The sequence below is a fragment of the Rousettus aegyptiacus genome, unplaced genomic scaffold, assembly GCF_014176215.1.
Source record: "Rousettus aegyptiacus isolate mRouAeg1 unplaced genomic scaffold, mRouAeg1.p scaffold_m13_p_2, whole genome shotgun sequence".
NCBI lineage: Eukaryota > Metazoa > Chordata > Mammalia > Chiroptera > Pteropodidae > Rousettus > Rousettus aegyptiacus.
The window spans coordinates 90,266,552-90,293,333 of record NW_023416295.1 but is presented as its reverse complement, the minus strand read 5'-3'; the positions used below and the strand labels follow the sequence as shown (position 1 = coordinate 90,293,333).

Below are 26,782 nucleotides of genomic sequence, written 5' to 3'. Positions count from 1 at the left end.
TCACACAGGAGTTCCTTTGCTGTGTAACTGATGGGCCCATATAGGATTTCTCATTGTTTAACAGGGCTTTGTGGCATCCTGCTTGCTTAGCCTAGGATGTCCCTGTGCTGTTTTCTGGGGTTGGCTGGCCCTTGGTTACCACTGCCTTCATCGGGTAGACTTGGGGTAGCAAGGTGGGCACTGCCCACTCCCAAAGGAGGACTGAGGAGAAAACATACAAGCTAAATTGGGGGGCCTTTCTGTGGGCCGGACTGTGAAAATAGCTACCTTGTGTGCTGAGCTGCTGCTGCTGCTGCTGCTGCTTCAGAAAAAAAAAAAAAAAAAAAAACTTTTATTTACCACTAACAGTTTGGTCTAACTGCAGCCCTGTGAGGGCTCTGAAGGTCAAAGGTCAAGTTGCTGGTTTAACCCACACTTCTCCTCCTGCGGCTCAGCATTCACAAAGACTGGATCTCAGGGGTCATTGTGCACTCAGGGTAATGTTGTAGAGCTTGATGGGGTGGGAGTCCAAAAAGGGACCCAGACCTGGAGCTTGGTGACGAGGTTCTTGTCTTATGCTCAGAGAAAGAATTCAGGGACAAGATGAATGGCAGTCAGGAAGGCACAAGGTTTATTAAAATGTAAGGACACACTTGAGAGGGGAGTGTGGGCAAACTCAGAGAGAGTGGCTGGTTTATGTCTGGATTGGGGGCTTTTGGTTTCCTTGCGGCAGGACCAGGCCTGGAGGTGTGATACTGATGTAGCCATGGTGTCTCTTCCCAGTGGGTGGGGAGCTTGGTTTTCTGCTCTGTCTTTTCTACTTTGGTGTTTCTGGAGCTGCTTTCACGGTGTCAGGTGCATAATGGAAGCCGTGGCAATTACAATGCAGATGATGTTATAATAATATTACGATTAGCCAAGGCTGAACAAAGGATAAGGGAACAATTCTGGAGTCTTTGTAGTATCCTGGAAGGGAGGGGACATCCCAAGGCCATTTATTCTGGCTTCCAATTTTGGCTTTCTCATGCCTAGTCTCACATTCAGAGTGAAAACAGGGTGAGGGCTGAGTAAAGAACAACAGAAAAATTCCAGAAGCATACCCTGGAGAGGAGGGGGAATGTCTCGAGGCTATCTATCCTGCATCAGGGGGAGAAAGCAGAGCCTGGTCATCTGAAAGGGGCCCATGGCCTTTCGCCTGCCCTGGCCTGGTAGGCACAGAGGGAGCAGGGTGATCCATATGGGGCCTGAGAGCACAGGATGTGGAGGACCAGGAAGGAAGTCTCCAGCTAACAGGAAGTGGGAGCAGAAGACATGACTGCATGGCCAACACTGGGATGGCCCAACTGAGAACCCCAGAACACAGAGCTGGAAGAGTCCTGAAGGCCAAAGAATGGCCCAGCCAGGAGTAAAGGAGCACTGGGCAGGAGTCCGCATGCCCAGCGCCTGAAGCCAGGTGGGTGAGAGGACCACTCAGCAGCTACTTAAGCAGCCCTTGTCTTTCCACTGCAGGAGTCTTGGGAATGGGATTCATAGGTGTTTATGTATGTTCCAGAATTTTCTAAGGTAGTAGATTTAGTGCATGAATGTGTGACTTTAGAACAATTAATTCAATTTGTCTCAGTGCTTCTATGCTCTTAGTAGGCTCTTCTGGTATACGGGCTATAATCTCTGTAACCTCATTATCATCCAACTAATAGTTATTGTGAAATCTTGACATTTTCCTTGAAACAAGAAGTAAACGCACAAAACCTCTACATTTACATTTTTAGTCTAAAACTTATTATTTTAGAATTAATATTTTATTTTAAAGTAAACAATGTATTTATACTATTTTTTATATTTTAAGATGGATTTTTGGCTTAAAATAGACTTGCTTTCTTGACCCACAGTTGCATCATCTATATCTAAAGATGCTGAAAAAAAAGATGAAACTGACACGTCATAGTTTCCTGACTTATGGATGAGAAGAATCAACTCCATAGAATTGGGTAAAACTATAAATTAGCAATGAAAACATGACAAATGCTATCTTTCTCTCAGCTTTATCGGTATTGACCACACTGACTACATCTGAGCCCTGCGCTCCTGGAAAGCAGTGACGGTTGAAAAATTCCCCACACGTTTTCTGGGAAAGGACTTCCCTGCTCTCATGTATTCCGGGAGGGGGCGCACCTCCCCCCCTCATCTCCCATGTTCCTCTGTCCACTGGCCTCTATAAAAGCCCAGACCCCTTCCTCTTCTCTGAGAAGGTTCTCATTAATGAACGTTTTTCCTAGTGGAATAGCCTGAGTAAAACTGTCCCCTTAATCATCGGTGCATTTTGTCTTTGACAATTTTGGTGCTGTGACTTGTACAGGAGCAAAGCTGGTGTCTGATTCCTGCTTACTCCATTTGTGTGATGGGCCTCTCTATTGCCGATTGGTGATCTGAGTCCAATGATGTGTCTGACTCCTGGTCCTGTGCATCAGACTGTGTCCACCATTTACGCAGTAAGGATTCTGTTTCGATTCCTTTTGTGTACTCACTTGATTTCTGGTGCTGACTTCTTTTGGTTTCATGGACCAACCTTTTGCATTATAGAGATCTTATTTTCGTTTGGTAAAAGATGACAGGGAATCTTGTTTTGTTTGTTATTCTTTTCTATATGTCTTCTTTGAGCTCAACTTAATTGAGGATTCATACCCACTGAGAAGAGAACAGCTCTTTGATGTGGACCAGTGAACTCTGTTAATCTGTCTTTATTGACCAGGGCTGAAATTTTAGAATTGAAACTATTAGCCCTTTATCTGTGTCTGTTTGCATGTTGACGTCCCTGGAGTTCAGAAAGGACTTTGCCCTCATGTAATATGTGTTTTCTTTCCCTACCTCTGATGGTGTTGCCAAATTCAATCATAAAATCTCTTGAATTAAAGGAGCTCCATTATAATTGGCTTAGGGGTAAAGGAGCACCTTGAATAAGTGGAATATTCCTAAAATCTCCAAAGTTAAAGAGCTTCTAATACTCTCAAAGGGCAAAAAGAAAAAAAAATTCTTGTAGAAACTAACTATTTAGGCAAATGGGACTAGATTAAATTTGAAAACTAGCTTACTGTTTTTGGTTTAATAAAAACAGCTATTTTCTCTGAGCATTAAGCATAATACAAGCTTACATATTTATTCCACTTGTGTATATTCTACTTAAATTTATACAGGTTTAGTGATCAAATAAGCTAGCATTACATATACTGTTTGAGATGATGAAACATGTATGTTTATATTTAACCAAATAAAATAATTATTTTGATAAACTTTATTTTAACAGTAATTATGTTTCCTAGTATGGCTTTTTGAAGATAATTGCCAAGATGTTTAGGTGACTTAAACCCTTGGACTGATACTACATTAAGTTAATTAATGGTTATGGTTATTCATTTGATACCTAGATCATCTCCTAATCACAAAATATCTAAACATCTGTTACTAAGCGCAATTTAAATGTTATGTTCTTTGGCTTCTTACTTTCGTGTGCTGCAGAGGGCTATGTCTTTGGGTCTGTGATGAACATGCTCGCTTCCTCCAGTGTGGCTGTAGAAAGCTGTGTCGTGTGAACTCAAGAGTTCTGCCAGTCTGTGGCACAGTGCTGGTGCGCAACAGAGTGCACAGGTGTCCTTCCTCAGTTGTCTCTGTGAACTAGAAGTTAGTTACTTTGGTTAACATAGTCATCGATAAGTGGTTTAGACTATACTGAGCAGAAATAGTTTTGGAGAAACGGAGCTAAGTGTTTCTATTTTTCAAGGAAAAGAGTAGTTTTGTCCTAAAGAAGTGGTTTTTGAGTCTCCATCACCCTTCTATACCCTTCAGGATTATCGAGGACCCCAAAGAGCTTTCTCTGTGGTTGTAGCTATTGGTATTCACTGTATTGGAAATTCAAACTGAGAAAACTTTTAAATGCTTACTTATTGACTTATTTATGGTAGCAAAAATGAACACATTGCATGTCAATAAAATCTTAGTAATATTATGAAATTTAGTTCCTAAAATTCACATTGTAGAGGAGAGACTATTCCATGATGTGATTACTACTGGACCTGCTAGCTAGATCCGGGACAGAACAGATTGCTTGCCAAAAATCCCCTTACAGACTGTCTTATCCACCCTTCCCAGATGTGCTGGTTCCTGGAACAGACCGTTGCTCCACCCCAGGCAAGCACATAAAATATTTACCCCTCTTCTGGAGCAGGTCATGCCCCAGTACTCCTATCCATCCTATACTGTCCTATATAACCCCTAGTACCTGCCACCTGGCAGGGAGGATGCCATGTCTTCTCTCTCACTTCTGAGATGCGTGTCTAATGTAATTTCTCTTAATAAACTATAATGTAATGCTGGAGTTGTCAGCACCTTTCTTGGTCTCTCGGCCCTGGGAAACTTGACATAACATATATTGAAATCCTAACGTCCAAAGATGATATTAGCAGGTAGGGCCTTTGGGAGGTACTTAAATCATAAATGGGACTAATGCTCTTATAAAACACACTCTAGGGATATCTCTTGCCCCTTTTGCCATGTAAGTGTACAAAAAGTTTGAGCCCTTGAAGAGGGCCCTTGCCCAACCATGCTGGCACCCTGATCTTGGACTTCCGGACTCTAGAACTGTGAGAAATACATTTCCGTTGTTTATAAGCCACTCAGTCTGTGATATCTTATTGTAGCAGCTCGAATGAACTAAAAGTCCACAGATTGCTCTAAAGTGTGAGTTTGTTCCAGAATATGAAAGAGTACAATGAAAGACATAATTTGGAAATGAATTTTATGATCCTTGGTTTATAACACCTCAGTTTGAAAAGGTAAGATCTTAGCAAAGTTCGCTCAATTCTATGGGCTTGTTTTGTTGGTTTACTGTTTACTTTCTTCACTTATAACATAAAAGATTATTTATTTTGTTATTTAATCTATCTAGACAACAAAAATTCTGTATCTTACCAGAGTAGCCTTCCAGGGTTTATATTGACTTTATTATGTCTTTTATTATTTAGAGAAAATTTCTCACTTAGAAATAAGCTAACATTCTTTACAGTCATGTTAACTTCCACATTTATTTTTAAAAAATGTTTTAATGTTCTATCATCATTTTGAAATGAATAGCCAAATATTGTTTCTTGGGCACCCATGATTTGATTTCTATTTTAAGTATTCAAATCTTGTAACTGATTTTTGCCTTCCCAATATTGAGTGCTGGAATAATGAAATAAAATTTCCAAAGTCTTGCCTGCAATGTCATATTTGAGAATGTGTTCTGTCAGGATTCTTTTTACACCTAAAACTGTCTTTAAATTTCCCAGAGAATCCCTGGAAAATCACGAAGTATTTGTTCTTATCTATTCTCTTTTGAAAATAGGGTTAATTATGTGTATAATTATTTTGTCTAAATGTTTTTGGATTGACTTTATTATCTTATTTTGCATGCTGCAGAAACAACCAAATTTCCTTGTCCGTTACCCTCTTGTCTAATAATGAACTCTCATCTAAGCTTTCATTTTGAGAATTATGGATATCTAAGGAACTCCTTTCTCTTTTCTTTTATCTACAACTCATAATTTAGTAGACCATGATTATGTAAACAGAAATAAACCATTTATATAATATCTTATTCTTCCTATCTGCCCCCTTCGAAATTTAGAAACCTTTATTGAATAGTCTTATTTTCATAGCAAGGTAAGTAATGATCACAATCAATAAGAATCTGCTTTCCTTATTAATGTGAAATAATTGAAAATATTGATTGTAGAAATGAAGCTTTGCCTGGAATATTATATTTGAGAATGATGATCATTTAATCAGATATGAGCAGATATTTAAGGAGCTAAGGTTGACTGCTGACTTACAGTTCTCCCAGCCTTACAGTTGAGCAAGGAAGGTCACTTCCTGGCAGGCTCAGGAACCTCAGGATATCTTGGGAACATTGAGAAGAGAGGAACTCACCCAAGTCTATATATATTGCAAGTGAGATCAAGTGGCAAGTTCTTTGCTTGGTTTCCTAGACTGTACAAGTACAGTCTGAGGTTCCTTGTGAAAACTCCCAGCAGGGCAATCTTAGGAAGATTTGTGTAAATGACCATTCTGGCTACACCTATGAAAATAACCAGGTCTAATTTAATAAGATCAGCCTCATTTTGTGGTCAAGACTAATCTTTCTTTGAGATTATTATTATTATTAAGTTTATCAGGGTAACTTAGTTAATAAAATTATATAAATTTCAAGTGTACGATTCAATAATACATCATCTGTATATTGCATTGTGTGTTCATCACTTAAAGTCCAATCTCCTTCCGTCACTATATATTTGACTCCCTTTACCCTTTTTTACTTCCCTCTACCCTCTTTCCCTCTAGTAACCACTAAACTTGTCTGTGTCTATGAGCTTTTCTTTGCTTGTCTTATTCATTCATTGCTTTCGGTTTTATACCCCACATATAAGTGAAATCATATGGTTCTCAAATTTTTCTGTTTGACTTATTTTGCTTAGCATGATAATCTCAAGATCCATCCATGTTGTCACAAATGGCAGTATTTCACCTTTTCTTATGGCTGAGTAATATTCCATTGTGTGTATGTGTGTGTGTGTGTGTGTGTGTGTGTGTACATCTTCTTTATCCAATCATCTATCGTAGGACACTTCAGTTGCTTCTATGTCTTGGCCACTGTGAATAATACTGCAATGGACATCAGGGTGCATATACCCTTACAGATAAATGGTTTCAAATATTTTGGGTAGACACCCAGAAGAGGAATTGCTGGGTCATATGGTCATTCTATTCTTAATTTTTTGAGGACCCTCTATACCGTTTTCCATAGTGTCTGTACCAATTTACATTCCCACCAGCAGTGTATGAGGGTTTCTTTCCCCCCACAACCTTTCCAACAGTTGTTTTACTTGTCCTGTTGATAACAGCCATTCTAACAAGTATGAGGTGGTATCTCATTGTGGTTTTGATTTGCCTTTCCCTAATAACTAGTGAAGTTGAACATCTTTTCATATGTCTGTTGGCCATTTGTATGTCTTCTTTAGAAAAAGTGTCTGTTTAGATCCTCTGCCCATTTTTAACCCATTTCCCACTTGCCCTGAGAATCCTTGCCGGTGGCGCTTGTGGCTGTAGTGTTTACCCAAGGATAGCTCACAGATTATAGCCCTAACTTTACCCCCAAAGTTTGTCACAAAATATCTCACTTTTATTATGATTTTTGCATCACTTTACATATCAATAGTCTTTGGAAACAAATGACATCATTCTATTTACAGCATTCTGTTTTTGTGGTATTTCCATTTACAAAATATAGTAATTCTCAATTATTGAAAATGTCGGTCCTAGAAAATGTAGCATTTCTACACGTGATGTTAACATTGTTCTCAAACAGTTGTTAGCCGAAGATTCATTTGATGAATCTGATTTATATATACATTTCTGTTATGTTAGGATTAGACACAAGTTCTGTTTAGAAATAACTCCAACAGTACTTTTTATATTTTATTTTCACATTGAAAACCAGTCAGATTTGCTTCAGTCTCAAAGCAAATTAAATTAATGCTGGCAACGAGCTGCACTTTTTTCACTAAATGGGAAATGGGTTAAATTGTATTGTTATTTTGTTGTTGTTGTTGTTGTTGTTGATTCGCATGAGTTCTTTATATATTTTGGGTATTAGCCCCTTATCAGAGGCATTGTTTACAAAAATCTTCTCCCATTTGGTTGGTTGCCTTTGCTTTGTTGATGGTTTCTTTTGCTATGCAGAAGGGTTTTTTTTGTTTGGTATAGTTTCATTCATTTATTTTTGCTCTTACTTCCCTTGTATTTGAGGTCAAATTCGTAAAATCCTCTCTAGATCCAAGGCCCATGAGTTAAGTACTTATGTTTTTTTCTATGGAATTTATTGTTTCAGGTCTTATATTCAGGTCTATGATCCATTTTGAGTTAATTTTGGTGTATGGTAACAGCAAGCTAGTTTCATTCTTGCACACGTGGCTTTCCAATTTTTCCAGCACCATGTATTGAAAAGGACTTCTTTCCCCATGGTATATTTTTGGCTTTTTTTTGGTGAAATTGTTTTCCCATATATATGTGGGTTTATTTCTGGGCTCTCAATTCTGTTTCTTTGGTCTGTGTCTGTTTTTCTGCCAATACCATATTGTCACTTTGTAGTGTAATTTTGTAGTGAAGTCAGTCAATAGGATACCTCTGGCTTGATTCTTTTTTCTCAGAATTGTTTTGGGTATTTGGGTTTTTTTTGTGATTACATATAAATCTGATTATTTTTTGTTCTATTTCTTTAAAAAATGCCATGAGGATTTTGATAGGGATTTCATTAAATCTTTGAGTAATATGGCCATTTTAACTATGTTAGTTTTTCTAATCCACGAACACAGAGTATCTTTCCATTTCTTTGTGTCTTCTTCAATTTCTTTTAATAATGCCTTGTAGTTTTCAGTATATAGGTCCTTCACATGCTTTAAGTTTTTTCTTATGTTTTTTACTCTTTTTATTGCAATTGCAACAGAAATTTTTTTTCATTTCTTTTCCTGACATTTCATTGTTGACATATAGGAACGCAATGGATTTTTACATCAATTTTGTATCCTGCAACTTTACTGCTTATCATTTCTAATAGTTTTTGATGGAGTTTTTAAGGTTTTTAAATAGAGAATTATGTCATCACCAAAAAGTGACAATTTGACTTCTTCATTCCCAAGTTGGCTGCTTTTAATTTCTTTCTCTTGCCTGATTGCTCTAGCTAGGACTTCCAATACTATATTGAATAAGAGTAGTGAAAGTGGGTAACCTTGTCTTGTTCCTTATCTTAGAGAAAAGGTATGATATTGCCTGAGGGTATATTGTATATGTCCTTTATCATGTTGAGATACTTGCATTCTATACCCATTTTATTAAGTATTTTAATCATAAATGGATGCCGTATCTTGTCAAATACTTTTTCTGCATCTATTGATGTGATCGTATGATTTTTATCCTTTATTTAGTTTGTGTGGTGTATCACATTGATCAATTTGTGTATGTTGAACAATCCTTGTGACCCTGGAATTAATCCCACTTGATTCTGATATGTTCGATTTGCTAATATTTTCTTTAGGATTTTTGTATCTGTATTCATCAAAGATATTGGTATGTAGTTTTATTTTTTTGTGTTTTCTTTACCAGATTTTGGTATCAGGATAATGTTGGTTTCATAAAATGAATTATGAGATATTGCCTTTTTAAAAATTTTTTGGAAGAGTTAGAGAAGGATCAATATTAAATCATTTTTGAATGATTGGTAGAATTCACTAAGTGAAGCCATCTGGTTCTGGAATTTTACTTTTTGGGAAGTTTTTGATGATTGTTTCAATTTTCTTATTGTTGATTCATCTATTCAGATTTTCCAGTTCCTGATTCAGTCTAGAAAGGTTGTATATTTCTAAGAACTTTCCCATTTCTTCTAGATTATTGAATTTGGTGACATATCTTTCATAGTATTCTTGTATGATCCTTTGTATTTCTGTGTTATCTGTTGTGACTTCTCTTTCATTTCTGATTTTGTTTACTTGTATCTTTTCTCTTTTTACCTTAGAGAGTCTAGTTAGAGGTTTGTCTATTTTATTGCAAAGAACCAGGTCTTTATTGCATTAATTTTTCCTATTATCTTTTTGTTTTCAATTTTATTAAATCTGCTCTAATTTATATTATTTCCTTCCTTCTGCTGACTTTACGTATCATTCGTTCTTCTGTTTCTAATTCTTTCAGATGTAATGTTAGGTTGTTTATTCAGCATTTTTCTTGTTTCTTGAGATAGGCCTGTAATGATATGAATTTTCCTCTTTTACCACTTTTGCAAGAAAGTTTTGATATGTGTATTTTCATTCTCATTCGTGTCTATGTATCTCTTGATATCTCCTTTCAGTTCTTCTCTAATCTATTCTTTAGCAGCGTGTTGTTTAATCTCCACATATTTATGATTTTTTCCATTTTATCATTGTCGTCATTGTTTGTTTGTTTTTTGCAACCGATCTCCAGTTTCAAAGCATTGTGGTTGGAGAATATGCTTGCTATGAGCTCAGTATTCTTAAATTTTTTGAGGCTAGTTTTGTGACCCAACATATGGTCTATCCTTGAGAATGTTTCATGTGAAATAGAGAAGAATGTATAATCTGGTGTTTTGGGATGAAAGGCTCAAGAAATTGCCGGAGCCAGCCGGCCTAGGTCGAACAGCACTTGAGAGGGGGAGTGAGGATTAAGAAAAAGACAGAAACAAGAGATAGATTAGGTAGGGTTTACAGTCAATACTGCAGCAGCCCCAAGTTTATTTTGCACAGCATATTTATACCCTACTGAGTGCATAAGAAGCAAAACACCTCTAAGTAACAAACAATCATTGAAACTTTGTAGCTCTCTTAACACCTTCTTTCCCATGGTCAAAGAACATTCAGTTTCTCTCCCCCAAGCCAGATGTACTTCCCCCTGAGTCAACTACACAACTTGCCAACTCTGCAAAACTCCCATCTTTGTCGAAAGTTTAATCCTGCCTCAAAACGGCTCCCAACAAGAAATGTCGGTTATGTCCAATTGGTCTAATGTGTCATTTAAGGTTGATATTTTCTTATTGGTTTTCTGTTTGGATGACCTATTCATAGCTATCGATGAGGTATTTAGGTTTCCTACTATATTTGTGTTTTTGTTACTTTTTTCCTTTAGTTCTATTAGTAGTTGCTGTATATATTTTGGTGCTCCCTGATTGATAGCATTTATATTGACAAGAGTTACATCTTGTTGTATTGTCTCCTTCATCATTATGAAGTGTCTATCTTCGTCTTGTTACTTTTTACATCTTGAAGTCTATTTCATCAGATATAAGTACAGCTACAGCATTTCTCTGGATGCTCTTTGCTTGGAGTATTGTTTTCCATCCTTTCACTTTGAGCCTATATCTGTTCTTATAGCTGAGAAGTTTCTCTTAAAGGCAGCATATGGATGGATTTTGTTTTTGATCCAATCTGTTGCTGTTTTTTTTTTTTCATGGTGTTTGATGGATTATTTCTCTGCCTAGACATTAATGGGAATGTACTCTTTAAAAGGTTGATAAGAAGAGGTTTATCTTTCTTTTGTTTTCCAGTAGATGGCACAAAAGTTTCCTACAGTGCCCAGGCCTCCCTCCCTGATCTCTGCTGTAAGGCAAAAAAAAAAAAAAAAAAAAAAAAAAAAAAGCTATTATTTTCCAGGTAGGTGTGTATCTCCTGTGTAACCAGGTTGCTTTAGTCCCAGGGCTCTACCCCCTCGGTAGAATGTGATGGGCAATGGGCCCTAAAGTCCCAGTGTTGCCCCAGTGTTGCCCCAGTGTTGGCCAGATGTGGTATTGTGCTGCCTGAGATGTTCCAGTGCCTCTGCCAGATCAGCTTAAATGGGTGGGGACGGGGTGGGTGGGAGAGGCTGCTGGTGTGCCTGTGGCTTTTTTCCTCTCAATAATGGCGACTACCAGGCTTCAGCTGCCTTGCCCTGTATCTGCACCCCTGCCACTAGGACCAGCTGCAGTATGTGTCTCCTCGGTTCCCGGGGCTGCAGACTCCCTGTTGTGTAGCCTGACACTGGCTGCTGCAGTTTCCCCTGGGGCTCGCATCTAGCTCTGGGAGGGTGAAGGGAGGTGAGCTCTGGGAGGGTGAAGGGAGGTGAGCTCTGGGAGGGTGGGGAGAGGCAGCCAGGCCCCATGACTCAGTTGTCTGCCTGGCAGTAGCGGCTGGTAGGTGTTACACCTCTGTCACACCTGTCACACCTCTGTATTCTGTCTCTGCCTTGATTATTAGATTCTACCATAGTATATACTGATCTCAGGAAGGAATACTCAGGAAGGAATGCTCTGGGCTTCAGAGAGTGCATGCCACAACCTAATTCCCCCTCTTCCCAAGTCCTGCAGGGAGCTTTGGCTACATCTGAGCACCCATCTCTGCTCCTCTTCCTTTCTTCTCCCCTTGCTTGACTGATTTGCCCGCCTTCGGATGCTCTGATGTGCTGATGTCTCAGAAGTGTTTGAGTGTTAGGCTGGGAATTTTCTATTGGACTATAGCTGTTCAACTTGTTGTAGTCTCAAGGGAAGAGATCAAGGGGATCTATCATGCTGTCTTGCTTTTGATATCCTGCTGAGATTTTTTTTTTTTTAATCAAAAACAGGGAGACTGAAGGAAAACAATTGTGTTTCAGTGGAAAAAATGTATAGTTCATAGTAAGTTCTTACAGGTTATCAGATTCTAGTACTGTTCATTGTCTTGGGCCACTTTGCTCCTCTTTGTAAACTGCAGGTAACTGATTGAGATGCTAAATCTGTCTTGTCTGGTAAAGATTTAATTGATTCCTCCTCTCCCCTGCCCCCGCTACTGTGGAAGAATTGACTTTGGTACCTGTACATTAGGCTTGATCCTGCTACCTTGCTCAAATTGTCAGTTCTTACTAAGTTTTTAATTTTTCCAGTTTTCATTAACATCTGGGCATAACCATGCAAATGGACATCTCTGATTATTCTCCCTCCTTCCTGACTTGGTATCACCAAGACTAAAGCCTGATCATCCAAATCTCTATCAAGTCTCTAGGTTGTCTGGGGAAGTCCTGTGAGCTGAAGCTTGGTAATTTGTTATTGTAAAACTGGAAGTCCTCTCCACTGCAGCAGACACTTCATGAGCCAGATTTCCCTGGACAAGCATGTGAAAGTCTTGAATTACATGTGCCCTTATATGAGGGGCAACTAAGACATTCCCAAGAACATTGAGATCTAGCTTGGGGGCTTTAAGAAACTCAATAAGGATGCCACTGCATAACTGAAAGATTTTCCTCCACCAACTTCTTGAAAGCTACTGGACTAGATACTTCAGGATTCATCTCCTGGCTCTTTACTTTAATATAAGCTTTTATGTTAATATTTCCTTTTTTCATTTAAGCATCTCTCTTTTAAACTTTCTGATCTCCAAGACCCTAAAACAACTGATATTTGCCATTACCTTCCAGCAGGTGGTTCGACTGGTTCTACAGAAACAACACTAACAAGAATCTCTGAGATATACTTTCTTAGACTCTTCTTCACTCCTCAGGAGAATTATGATTGCTTCTGGGTTGTTCAACAACTTATATTTGTTGGGAATAAACACATTTAATCTTATTTGATATATAGAACATTTTCAAATAATATTGTGCCCGTTGAGTTACTTTATCACTTTAAGACCAATAATTTAGGCTTAAAAAAGGAATTTAAAAGTTTAAATAATTTAGCAATTTAAATAATTTGAAATACAAAATTAGTTTCTCACAGCTTTTAAAATTAAATATGAAAAAAAATTAGGACATCTTACAAGGTGAGATATCGGGCAGACTTGACTAGGGATGTACATACAATAGCTAAAAGATCAATAAAGCCTTATGTATATGACACTGGTGAAAAGTCAGTAAGAAAAGCACAGAGATAAATCTATTTGCAGAATGATGGAGTGAAAGACGTGGTGGACTCTTTCCCCATCAAAGCAACCATTTAACTGGAGCAATTCATTTTTTAAAAAAAGAGTCTTTGGAAATTGTCCCAAAGGCATATGGCAGGTAAAGAAATTCAGGAAAAAATACCATCAATAGGAAATTGGTAACAACTGAGCTACAACTTATTCTCTCCCCTGTCAGCTTCATTTTACAGAAAATCTACTCCATGCATTTTGTTTGGTGCAGCCAAGTAGAGGGTATCTTCCACTTTAAATCCAGCTCTAATTTGAGCAGGATGAGAATACCGGAACTTCAATCCCAGCCACTATGCAGCTTGCTTACAGGGGAAGATTCCACACCAGGAGGGGCAAGCCAAGAAGACCATGCTCTACTGTCACATCAGTGTCAAGTTTTAGACAAGTGTCACTCTGGGATAAGTGGTTTGCTGTCCACAAACCTAGACATGTGCACTGGTGCAGCAATTCTGTCCAAGAAGTTAGGCCACAATGACTAAGAATTCCTAGCTCCATCTGAAGGGAATTGACTTTATTTGGAACAGTGGGTTGAAAATTTCATGTGTAAAGGTGTTGTCGAAAACAATGGAGATTTTGGTTGAGAGCAATTAACAGGGTGCTCATAGTTCCATGATCTTAATAGAAACAAGCAAAATGGCACAGCGATCAGAAGTTTAATAGAGACAACCAAGGAAAAAGACTGTCAAACAGAGCCCTTCTTGGATCACAGTCAACACTGGGTTCAGGAAGTCTATATATAAGCGTTAGGCTTCACTCTTCAGGAACAATCACAGCAGGACATAGGGCAGACTTGGAAATACTCTCTAACTGCACAAAGACCCATAAACACAAGGCAGAAACTCCACTGGCACAAGGGCCTTAAGCACAATCTTTGACCAGATACTGGTTGAACAATAAGCTACTTTGGTGCAGGAGCAACACAGGAAGCCAGGCTTTAACATAAAAGCACACATATTACCAGGAGTCTGGAAGACTGTGTGTGTATCCAAGGCTAAACATTCTTAGGAGAGATCAGAGGGTGAAAATCCAAGCTACAGGTCTCTGGTTAAACACAGGTATAATAAAAAAGAGAAAAGAAAAAGAAAAAAAAAAGAAAAGAAGTAAACTCAGACTGTGAAAGCAGCATCCAAGCCACAAACACATTCATTGGTAAAGGATAAAAACATATAACTTTCCAAGGTCATTTAAGCACATCTTTTGACAAATGGCTTATGCTGACCCAGGGGTGACCCCTAGGTAGCCAGAATAAAAGGTAAAATGAAGACAACATCTGAGTAGGGAAATCAGAAACTGCACACTGCAGAGGAAATAGACTTCAAAGATATAGATCACAAATCACTAAACAGATCTATAAACTACCAAGCAAACAACCGCATCAGCTCCTGGGGGATAGAGAAAATTAGTATTCAGAGTTGCTACAATGTAATATCTAAAATGTCAATTCACAACAAAAACAATTGGAAACACTCAAGGAAAAAAGTATGACACATACACAGGAAAAAAGCAGTCAATACAAACTGCTTTTGAGAGGACTCAGATGTTGGACATAGTAGATAAATACTTCAAATCACCCATTATAAATATTCTAGGAGAACTAAAGGAAACCATACTTAAAAAATTAAAGAAAGACTTGATGACAATGTCTCATCAGATAGAATATCAATAAAGAGATACAAATTATAAAGAAGAACCAAACAAAAATCCTGGGGATGAAAAGTATTACAACCTAAATTAAAAATTCACTTGGGGTTTCAACAGTAGATCTGAATTTCCAGAAGAAAGATTCAGTGAACTTTAAGACAGATCAATAGAGATAATGCGATCTGAAAGGGAGAGGAGAATAAAAATGATTAGCGACTTAGAGAAATATGAGACATCATTTAGTGTGCCAACATATGCATAATAGAGAGAACAGAAAGGGGCATAAAAATTATTAAGATTCATGGCTTAAAGTTTCCCAAATTTTATGAAAAACATTATATATCTAAGAATAATGAACTTAAAGTAGGATAAACACAAAGAGATCCACACCAAGAGCTATCATAGTCACAGCATTAAAAGCCAAAGAAAAAGAGAAAAATCTTAAAAGCAGCAAAAGGAAAACATTTCATCACATATAGTAAAAGTTCATTGGGGTTTCCAGCTGACGTATTTTCAAAAACAATGGAGGCCAGGAGGCAGTATGGCATATTCAAATTGCTTAAAGTAAAAAACTGTCAACTAATCTAGCAAAATTGCCTTTTAAAATATTTTGTATTAGTTTTAGGTATACAGTACAACAGTTAGACATTTCTTTAATTTATGAAATGATCCCTCTGATTACTCTAGCACCCATCTGGCTCTACACACAGCCATTACAATAATATTGACTATATTTCCTATGCTGTACTCTACATTTCTATAATTGGCAAAACTACCTTTAAAAAAATAAAGAGGTTTTAAAATAAAAGGAAGCTGAGAAAATTCATTGCTAGCAGACCTGACTTACAAAAATATTAAAAGGAGTTCTTCAGATCAAAAGTAAATGACGCCAGATAGTAATTGGAATTCACATGAAAAACAAATTGTTGGTAAATGAAGATATTTACAAAAAAACATCATAAATGTGTATTTATTCTTCCTACTCTTAATCTATTTAAAAAATAATTATCTCAGGCATAAGTATAGTTATATTGTTAGACTTTTCACTTATAGAAACATAATATGTATGTACCATCATTTTTTCAAAATGCTATTTGACAATAACAGCACAAAGCAGGTAGGTGGAAACAAGCTTGTTAGGTCCAGGAGGGCCCTATGCCTATCCCCGCAGTGTGGGGACTAGACTCCTCCTTCACCTTTGTGTGGAGCTGGACCCTGCAATGTCCAGGTGGACAACACTACATGCCCACCTCCCATTTCACTGGACTTTTCTCCCTTCTCCGCCAGAAATACTCCCACCAAAAAAGCCCGCCGCAAGCCTCATGTAAGTTTTAAGTCCCCTTGCGTTCAGGGCTGATGCCATCTTCGGCTCTCAGCCCAGCTGTCACTCTGCTATAATAAACCTTGCTTAACCCCTTTGGCCTTGTGTGTTCCTCCTTGGGTGAACCTAATAAAGATGTTTTGGAGTGAGGTAATGACACCAGATGATAACTAAAATCCACAAGAAGAAAGAGAACCAAAAATGCTAAATTTGAAGGTTAATATAACAAATTCTATAAATATTTAATTGCTCCACTTTTTTCTTACAGAGTCTTTAAAAGACAAGATTATGTAAAGTAATGATTATTACAATGTATTATTGGGTTTATAATAGATATGGATGTAATATAAATAACAATAATAATGAGAAAAGGGAGGAGATATCTATAGACCACTTCATCCAACAACAGCAGAATACACTTTCTTCTCACGGACACATGAAACATTCTACAGGATATATCATATGCTAAGCCATTAAAACAATCCTCAATAAATCTAAGATGATTGCTATCAAACAAAGTATGTTTTCTGACCACAATGAAATGAAATTAAAAACCAATAATAGATAAACAAATACAGTAAAGTTGCAGGATACAAAATCAATATACATTTTGGATTTCTATGTAATGACAATGAAATATCAGAAAGAGAAATGAAGAAAACAATCTCATTTACAATTGCAAGAAAAATAATAAAATACCTAGAAATAAACTTAAAGGAAGTGAAGGACCTGTATGCAAAAAACTGCAAGACATTGTTAAAATAAATTGAAAAGGACACAAAGAAATGAAAAGATATTCTGTGTTCATGGATCGAAAAAGTTAACATTGTTCAAATGTCTATATTGCCTAAAGCAGTCTACAGATTTAATGCAATTCCTATTAAAATTCCAATGGCATTTCTCACAGAAATAGAACCAAAACAAATCCTCAGATTTGTATGGAATCACAAAAAAACCCCAAAGAGCCAAAGCAATCCTGAGAAAAAAACAAAGCCAGAAGTAGCATACTCCCTGACCTCAAAATGTACTACAAAGCTACAATAATCAAAACAGTATGGGACTGGCAGAAAAATAGACCAATGGAATAGAATTGAAAGCCCAGATATAAACCCACAGATATATGGGCAACTAATTTTTTTTAGTTTTTTTTTCAACTATAGTTGACATTCAGCATTATTTTATGTTAGTTTCAGGTGTACAGCATAGTGGTTAGACATTTATATAATTTACGAAGTGGTCCCCCCGATTAGCCTAGTACTATACATTGCCTGGCACTATACATAGTTATTAGAATATTATTGACTATATTCCCTATGCTGTACTTTACATCCCTGTGACTATTTTGTGCCTACTAATTTGTACTTCTTTAATTCCTTCACCCAGCCCCCCAAATCGCCTCTCATCTGGCAACCATTAGTTTATTCTCGGTATCTATGAGTCTGTTTCTGTTTTGTTCATTTGTTTATTTTATTCTTTATTCCACATATATGTAAGATCATATAGTATTTGACTTTCTCTGTCTGACTTATTTCAGTTAGTATAATACATTCTAGGCCCATCACGTTGTTGCAAATGGTAAGATTTCATTTTTTATGGCTGAGTAATATTCCATTGTGTAAATATGCCACTTCTTTACCCAGTCGTCTATTGGTGAGCAATTGGGTTGCTTCCATATATTGGATATATATAGTAAATATCTACAGTTAACATAGGGGTGCATATATCTTTTGAATTAGTGTTTTGGAAGTGGGATTGCTGGGTTATGAGGTAGTTCTATTGTTAATTTTTTGAGAAACTATGGTACTGTTTTCTATAGTGGATGCACCAATTTGTAATCCCACCATCTGTGTGTGAGTGTTCCCTAATCTCCACTTCTTGACCAACACTGTTGTTTTTTGATTTATTGATGATAGATATTCTAACAAGTGTGAGGTGGTATCTCATTGCTGTTTTAATTTGCATTTTTCTGATGATTAGTGACACTGAGCATCTTTTTCTATGTCTGTTGGCCACCTGTATGTCTGCTTTGGAGAAATATCTATTCAAGTCCTCTGCCCATTTTTTAATTTAATTGCTTGGGTTTTTTTTTTTTTTAAAAGTTTGTTATGTTTTCGTTGTTGAGTTGTATGACTTCTTCATAAATTTTGGATATCAGCCCCTTATCAGATGTATCATTGACTAATATATTCTACCATTCATCAATGGTTTTCTTGGCTGTGCAAAAAGGTTTTAGTTTGATGTAATCCCATTTGTTTATTTTTTCTTTTGTTTTCTTTCCCTGAGGAGATATATCAGGAAAAAATATTACTTAGACTAATATTAAAGAGTTTACTGCCTATGTTTTATGTTTTTCTAGGAGTTTTATGGTTTGGGTCTTACATTTAAGTCTTTAATAAATTTTGAATTTATTCTTGTATATGGTGTAAGACGGTGGTCCAGTTTCATTTTTTTTGCATGTATCAGCCCAATTTTCCCAACACCATTTATTGAATAGATTGTCTTTACTCCATTGTATATTCTTGCTTCCTTTGTCAAGAATGTTCATTTTTGATTAATTGACCATGTAGGTGTGGGTTTATGTCTGGGCTCTCTGTTCTGTTCCATTGATCTATGTGTCTATTTTTATGCCAATACCATGCTGTTGTTTTGATTACTGTAGCCTTACAGTAGCCTTATAGTTTGATATCAGGTAGCATGATATCTTTAATTTTGTTCTTCTTTCTCAAGATTGCTGTAGATGTTCAAGTTCTTTTGTGATTTCATATAAATTTTAGGATTATTTGTTCTAGTTCTGTGAAAAACATCATTGGTATTTTGATAGGGATTGTATTGAATCTATAGATTCCTTCAAGTAGTATGAATATTTTAATAATGTTAATTCTTCTAATCCATGACTATGGTATATGCTTCCATTTATTTGTTTCTTCTTCAGTTTCTTTCTTCAATGTCTTATAACTTTCTGAGTATCGGTCTTTTACCTCCTAAATTAAATTTATTTTTTGATGCACTTATAAATGTGATTATTTTCTTAATTTCTCATTCTGATAGTTCCATATGGTATATTAAAATGCAATTGATTTTTTTCCATCGATTTCTGAATATTAATTTTGTATCTTTCTACTTTATAGAATTTATCAGTTCTAAAATAATTTTTTTTGGTGGAATCTTTAAGATTGTTTCTATATAGTATCCTGTTGTGTGCAAATAATGACAATTTTACTTCTTCCTTTTCAATTTGAACGCCTTTTTTTTCTTGTCTGATTACTGTGGCTAGGACTTCCAATACTATGTAGAATAGAAGTGGTGAAAATGGACATCCTTGTCTTATTCCTGATCTTAAGAAAATGCTTTTAGCTTCTCCCCGTTGAATATGATGTTAGCTATGGGTTTGTCATATGTGGCCTTTTTCATATTGAGGTTTGTTCCCTCTAGTCCCACTTTAGTGAATTTTTTTTTTTAAATCATAAATGGATGCTGGATTTTGTAAAACACTTTTCCTGCCTCTCTTGATTAATTATATTTTTATTTTTAATTTTGTTTCCTGTGGTGTATCGCATTAATTGGTTTTTAGATAATGAACCAAACTTGCATTCCAGGAATAAATCCTATTTGATCATGGTGTATAATCTTTCTAATGTATTGCCTAATTCATTTTGCTAATATTTTGTTGAGGACTTTTGCAACTATGTTTGTCAGGGATATTGGCCTATTACTTTACTTTGGTAATGTCTTTGTCTGGTTTTTGGAATTGGGTTAATGGTGGCCTTATAAAATGAGCTTGGGTGCCTACCTTCCTCCTGAACTTTTTGGAATAGTTTGAAATGGATAGGTGGCTTTTTTTTTTTTTTTTAAGTTTTAAGCTTTCTTTTTATTTAATTAAATTATTTTATTTATATTATGATGACATTGGTTAATGAAATCCAGTTGTTTCAAGTGTACAATACAACGGTAAGGCTTATATATATTGCATTGCATGGTCACCACTCACAGTTAGATTTCTTTCTGTCACCACACATTTGACCCCTTTTACCCCATCTACCTCCCTCCTCACCCCTCCTCCCACTCTCTGGTAACCACTAGTCTATTGTCCATGTCCATGAGTCTCTGTTTGTCCCTTTTGTTTGTTGCTTTTAGGTTTATATCTCACATGTAAGTAACATCTTGTAGTTTTTGACGTTTTCTGTATGGTTTATCTCAAGGTCCATCCATGTTGTAGCAAATGGTAGTATTTCATCTCTTCTTATGGCTGAGTAATATATTCCATTGTATATATGTACTTCAGCTTCTTTAGCCAATCACCTATTGTAGGACACTTTGGTGGCTTCCATGTCCTGGCCACTGTGAGTAATGTTGCTATGGACATCAGTGTGCAAATATCTTTTCAGAAATGGATTTTCAAGTCTTTGGAGTAGAGGGATTGCTGAATCAATTCTTAGTTTTTTGAGATGAAGCATTAGGTTATTTGGACTCATTTTTGTTTTTTTGAGATAGGCGTGTAATGATATGAACTTTCCTCTTATTATTGCTTTGCAGTGTCTTAAAAGTTTTGATATGTTATTCTATTATTATCATTTGTCCATATGTATCTCTTGATCTCTCTTTTTATTTCTTCTATGACCCAGTTATTCTTCAGTAGTATGTTGTTTAATCTCCATATATTTGTGATTCTTCATGCTTTCTTTTTACAATTAATTTCCAGCTTCGAAGCATTATGATCAGAGAATATGGTTGGTATGATTTCAACCTTCTTGTATTTGCTTAGGCTATCTCTGTGTCCCAGTATGTGGTCAATTCTTGAGAATGTTTCATATGCACTAGAAAAGAATGTATAAGCACATGATTTGGGATAGAAGGCTCTGTAAATGTCAATTATGTCAAGCTGGTCTAATGTGTCATTTAAGGATGCTATTTTTTTTTATTGATTTTCTGTTTGAATGATCTGCCCATATCCGACAGTGGGGTCTTTAGGTCCCCTACTATGATAGTGTTTTGGTCTGCGTCTCCTTTAGTTCTGTTAGTAATTGCTTTATATATTTCAGGGCCCTGATTGAGAGCCTAAATATTAGTAAGTGTAATGTCTTCTTGGTGCATGATTCCCTTTATCATTATGAAGTGTCCCTCATTATCTTTCTTTACCTTTTTATTTTGAAGTCCATTTTGTTCGATATTAGTACTGCCACTCCTGCTCTTCTCTGACTGCCATTTGCTTAAAATATCATTTCCCACCCTTTCGCTTTGAGTCTAAATTTGTCTTGGAGGCAGCATATGGTTGGATTTTGTTTTTTTGATCCATTCTGCAACTCTGTGCCTTTTTATTGATGAGTTCAGTCCATTCACATTTAGGATGATTATTGAAATAGGAGGTCTTCTTATAACCATTTTATCTTTTGCTTTCTGGTAGCTCGATGTTTCCATTGCTTCCTTGTTCTGGTGTTTCTGTTTTCTTTATTTTGATTGGTTTTTGTGGTCTTTTACCTCTGGTTCTTCTTGTTTTATGTTATATACTTCAGCTCTGAGTCTTTGGTATGTGGTTACCATTAAAAATATGAAAAAGATAGTTATACATATATATACAGTTGTGCATTTCCTTCTTCGCGTGCATTATCTCCTTTTCCCTTTGCGAATGTGGATCTTTGAATCCTCCCCTTTTTAGTCATTGTTGTCTCAATTTGTCCCTATGTATGCTGAACATTTATTGCTATCTTGTTATAATAATTACTTCTTATTGTTTAAGCTATAATGCCCTGCTCTTAGTAAGGGTTGCACTCCTCTGCTTCTATTTGCCTGATAGTCATTTAACTCCTAATTATGCATTTTTTTTTTTTGTCATTTTGTTTTAGGTGAACTGACTCCTTTCAGTATTTCCTGTAGTGCAGGCTTTGTAGTGGAGAATTCTCTCAATTTTTGTATATCTTGAAAGGTCTTAATTTCTCCTTCGTACCTAAAGGAGAGCTTAGCTGGATACCTTATTCTAGGCTGGTAGTTCCTTTCGCTTAATAGTTTAAATATTTGATTCTGGCTTGTAAGGTTTGTGCTGAGAAGTCCGATGATAATCTAATGGGTTTACCTTTATAAGTTACCATTTTTTTTCTCCTTGTCTGCCTTGAGAATTCTATCTTTGTCATTGATTTTTGATAACTTTAATACAATGTGTCTTGGTGGAGGCCTTTTTGGGTTGAGATAATTGGGTGTTCTGTTGATTTCTTGAATTCCAAGCTCAAGCTCATTCCTTAGAATTGGGAAATTCTCATCAACTATTTGTCTGAAAATGCTTTCTAATACCTGCTCATTTTCCTCCTCTTTGAGAATGCCTATTATTCTTATGACTCCTTTCCTGATGGTATCAACTAGTTTCCATACTTCTCTTTCTTAATTTTTCATTCTTCATTCTCCCTCTTCTTCCAATTTATTTCTTGATTTTTTGTCTTCGATATCACTGATAGTTTTCTCCATTTAGTTGACTCTATTTACCAAGCTTGATATTTCATTTTTTATTTCTTTTAGTGTGTTCTTTATCTTTTTGAGGGTTTCAATCTCCTTGCTAATAAACTCATTCTGTTGATCTAGATGTTTTTTCAATTCCTGAAATTGTTGATATGACTCATTTTGGATCTCACTGAGTTTTTTGGAAGTACTATCCTGAATTCTCTGTCATTTAAGTCACATATTTCTATGTCTTTAAGCTTATTTTCTGGAGATTTTTCTTTTTCTTTTTCTTCTTCTTCTTCCTCTTTTTTTTTTTTTTTTGAGCTGCCTTGTCACCTTGGTTGTTCATGGTGTTTAATGGACTATTTCTCTGCCTGGGCTTTAATGGAAGTGTAGTCTGCCTTTGTTTTTTTTCCCCCTCTAGAAAGAAGATTTATTATATAAAGGTCTCTCTTTAGCCTGTTGCTAAGAAGGCATTTTTCTTTTGGTTTCCAGTAGGTGGCATCTAAGCTCCTTGGATCATTGCTTTGTATTAAGACTTAATAATGCCTTTTTTATTTATAGATATTCAATCGCACTCACTACCTTCAGTCTCAGTCCCTGTCAGTATTAGCGACAGTTTTAGTAGTATTTGCTCAGATTCCCCTGGGCCACTACAGTGTTCGGTCTTGGAATACGGGGGTGGAGGGGTGCCTTCTGGGTTGGGGATGGGAATTGTGGCTCAGTCTCACATTTCGCAACCATTGTTGGTAATTATCAGCTGTTGCTTCTCAGCAGCAGTGCCTAGGGATCAGGGCAGAAATTAAAACCCACTTTATTTTAATTTCTGCCCTGATCCCTAGGCACTGCTGCTGTGTGGAGCTCACAGCTCTTCGAGGCAGGGCTGTTCAGGGAACCTGCCACATCTTCTCCTCTCCCCCTCCTCCTGCAGTCTACAACCTGACTCCCGCAGTTCTGACCTGTTGTAGCTCTTCTTCACAGATCACTTGCTCAGATGTGCTTGTGTGCAGGTTAGGTATTATTTGTTGAGTTTTAGATGTTCAGCTTATTGTTGTTTCAAGGGAAGCGATTTGGGGACATCTTTCCTTCCACCATGTTTCTCATCTTTTTTTTAATTTAGTATGGAGCAAAGAACATTCTCAGGTCTGGATAATTTGATTGCTTAGTGCTATTTGTTTAGCTGCAGCATCAGCTATATAATTGCTTTTGCTTACATGGTGGCAGATTTAGGATGCCCTGGAATTCTAAAAATTGCCAACTGTTTTAGTTTCTGTATAGTATCTAATAATTCTGCAATCTGTTTTCCATTCTTTATAGGCTGTCCTAGGTAAGTTAAGAAACCTTGCTGTTTCCACAACATTCCAAAGTTTTGAGCTATACCAAAGGCATAATGATTACCAGTATAAATATTAGCCAATGGGCAAGCTCGAGTTAGAGCAATTAATTCAGCCTTTTGGGCAGGTCTTACTTCAATTAAATGAGAACTTTTGATTACGCCAACCATGGAAGTTATTGCACATCTAGCACGGTAATTTCCCAGTTCATCTGTGAGATAAGATCCATTTGTAAACCAAATTAAGGCAGCGTTGTCAATAGGAGTTTCTTGTACATCATGTCTAGGAGCAAGAATGTGGTCCAATAAGTAGAATGCAATTGTGGGTGTCTTTATCTTGTAAAGAAGGTGGCCAAGTTGCTGGGTTAAGACTGTTACATCAAGCTCAAGTAATATTAGATGCAGAAAGTAGGAGTACTTCATAAGAAGCCAGTCAGTTGACCAAATAACTAAGTATGGTGAGAGTTCAACAAATTCAACAGAATGAGGAACATAAATTATTAAAGAGAGCCTATAATGATTTCTTCTGTTTATTTGCATAACATGGCTATAGTAGAGATGGAACCCGTCTCTATTATAAAAAGAAGAAACCCTTTCGCTACTGAGTCTAATTTCTGGTTGCAATATTCTGTAAGTCTATGATAATCTTCATGTTTCTGAGTTAAAACTCCTAAGGCATTTTCTTTGTCTTCCTGTATGAAAAGGAAGAAAGGAAGTTTATAATTAGGGTGTCCCAAAGATAATTCTTCCTTTAGACTGTCTACAGTTGATTTCCCTTTAGGGGGCCCATTGGATCAGATCAGGTTAATCTGATTTTAATAAGACATATAGAATTTGAGGCATTAATGAAAAATTGGAACCCAGTTGCAACCATACCTAGTTAGTTCTAGCAATCTTTTAAGCTGTCTCTTGCTTCTTTATAAAGAAAGGAAAGACTTCCTCTGAGTCTTTCAAGGTTAATTAGTAGCCAATCTTTAGATATAAGATGGCCAAGGTATTTTACTTGGTACAAATAGAATTAAATTTGTCTTTTGAGACCTTATGTCTCTTTATGGCTAGCTGTTATAATAGGTAAATTGTGTCCTTTTGAGAGTCTAATAACATTATAGAGCATAAAATTAAATCATCCACATATTGGATTAGAGTAGAATCTCTGGGAAATTAAACATTATTTAAGTCAGCCTTTAGTATCTAAGAGAAATATGTGGGGTTTTCCATATATTCCTGGGGCATTATGATTTAAGTAAATTGGCTATCTTCTCAGATGAAGGCACAGAGATTTTGACTGTCCTTTTCTACATGAATGCTGAAAAAGACACTACACAAACCTGTCACTGAAATAATATTGGAAGTCCACAGAAAGAGCTTGATAATAGAGTGTGTAGGTTTGGAACCATAGGATGTCTGGGAACAACTATTTTGTTTATAGATCTGAGATTCTGTATAAGTCTCCATCCTTTCCCACTAGGTATCTTTCTTAGAAGGATAGAATTACAGAGGCTCACCTACAGCCATGCTACTCTGAACACACCTGATCCTGTCTAATCTTGGAAGCTAAGTGGGGTTGGGCCTGGTTAGTACTTGGATAGGAGATCAGCTAGAAGACCAGGTGCTGTAGGCATTAAAAAAAAAAAAAAAAGAATTACAGGGGCTCATATATGAAATTATAAAGGCCTCCTTGAAAGTAATCCAGTATCATGGGCTTAATTTCAGCTAGTGCTTCAGGTCTTAAAGGATACTAATGAATATTAGGTAGAGTCAAAATACTGTCAATATTTATTTTTATTGGAGTGGCTGAGTTAATCTTACCAGCGTCTGTACAGGAAAGGGTCCAGAGTTCCATAGGAACATCCTGCAGCAAGTGTTTTGGTCTTAAAAGTAGTTTCCTCTTGTGGAGGTTCCTTTAAAATCATTATTTTCTCAATTGGTTCAGCATCTGATTTGCTTAGTTCTACATACATTTTGTCCTTCTGAGAAAAGGATATTGGGCATCAGGTTTCAAGAAAGTCTGAACTTATCAGGTGAATTGGGGTAGATCTGACTAGTAAAAAAAATATATATATCTCCATAACATTCCCTAGGAAATAGGTTCTGATTTAAAACCAGACATTGGTTGACTGGCTATTCCTACCATTTGTACAAAAGCTTTACTCTGAGGGAGATGGCGACTTAATTGGGTCAGGTTAAGAACAGATAAAGTAGCCCCAGCAGTAGTAGTTTCCCTTTTTACGGTAATTTCAGTTTTTCCTAAAGTATTGATAAGGAGAATATCCCATTTAAGTTTTCTGCAACCTTCTTAAGATTACCTTGCTTTTTACAGTAAAGCGGACTCCTTTCCCTCCCTGTTGAAAAGGCTGTTGGGGAAGTTTGACCTGATTGCTTAATTGCTGGAGCTGTAAATTCATGATTTTAGTAGCTTTATATTTGTCTTTCTTTTTGATAGTTTTAGATAATTAATCAGCCAGAGAGTTATAAGGTCCTCATCTGATCCTTCCAGAAATGCTGAATTGAGCAATGGATAACTCTGATGATCCTTAAAACAGTCTGGAGACCATCCTGAACGTTGTTTGTAAG

At 36.5% G+C, this 26,782-nt stretch overlaps 1 protein-coding gene and 1 pseudogene across 2 annotated transcripts in view; both read left to right on the top strand.

The window, feature by feature from the left end:
* The first annotated feature begins 2,444 nt into the window (after positions 1 to 2,444).
* The window catches only part of LIMS2 (LIM zinc finger domain containing 2), a 77,305-nt gene continuing 52,967 nt past the window's right edge, over positions 2,445 to 26,782 (top strand). The window contains exon 1 of one of the 2 annotated variants that reach the window (XM_016157061.2): positions 2,445 to 2,468. The gene's annotated coding sequence lies outside the window, so the exon portion shown is untranslated. Of the gene's footprint in view, positions 2,469 to 4,640; positions 4,806 to 26,782 lie in introns of those variants that run through there. The other variant, XM_016157057.2, reaches the window with a different exon arrangement.
* On the top strand, positions 25,712 to 25,829 carry LOC118614283 (annotated as a pseudogene).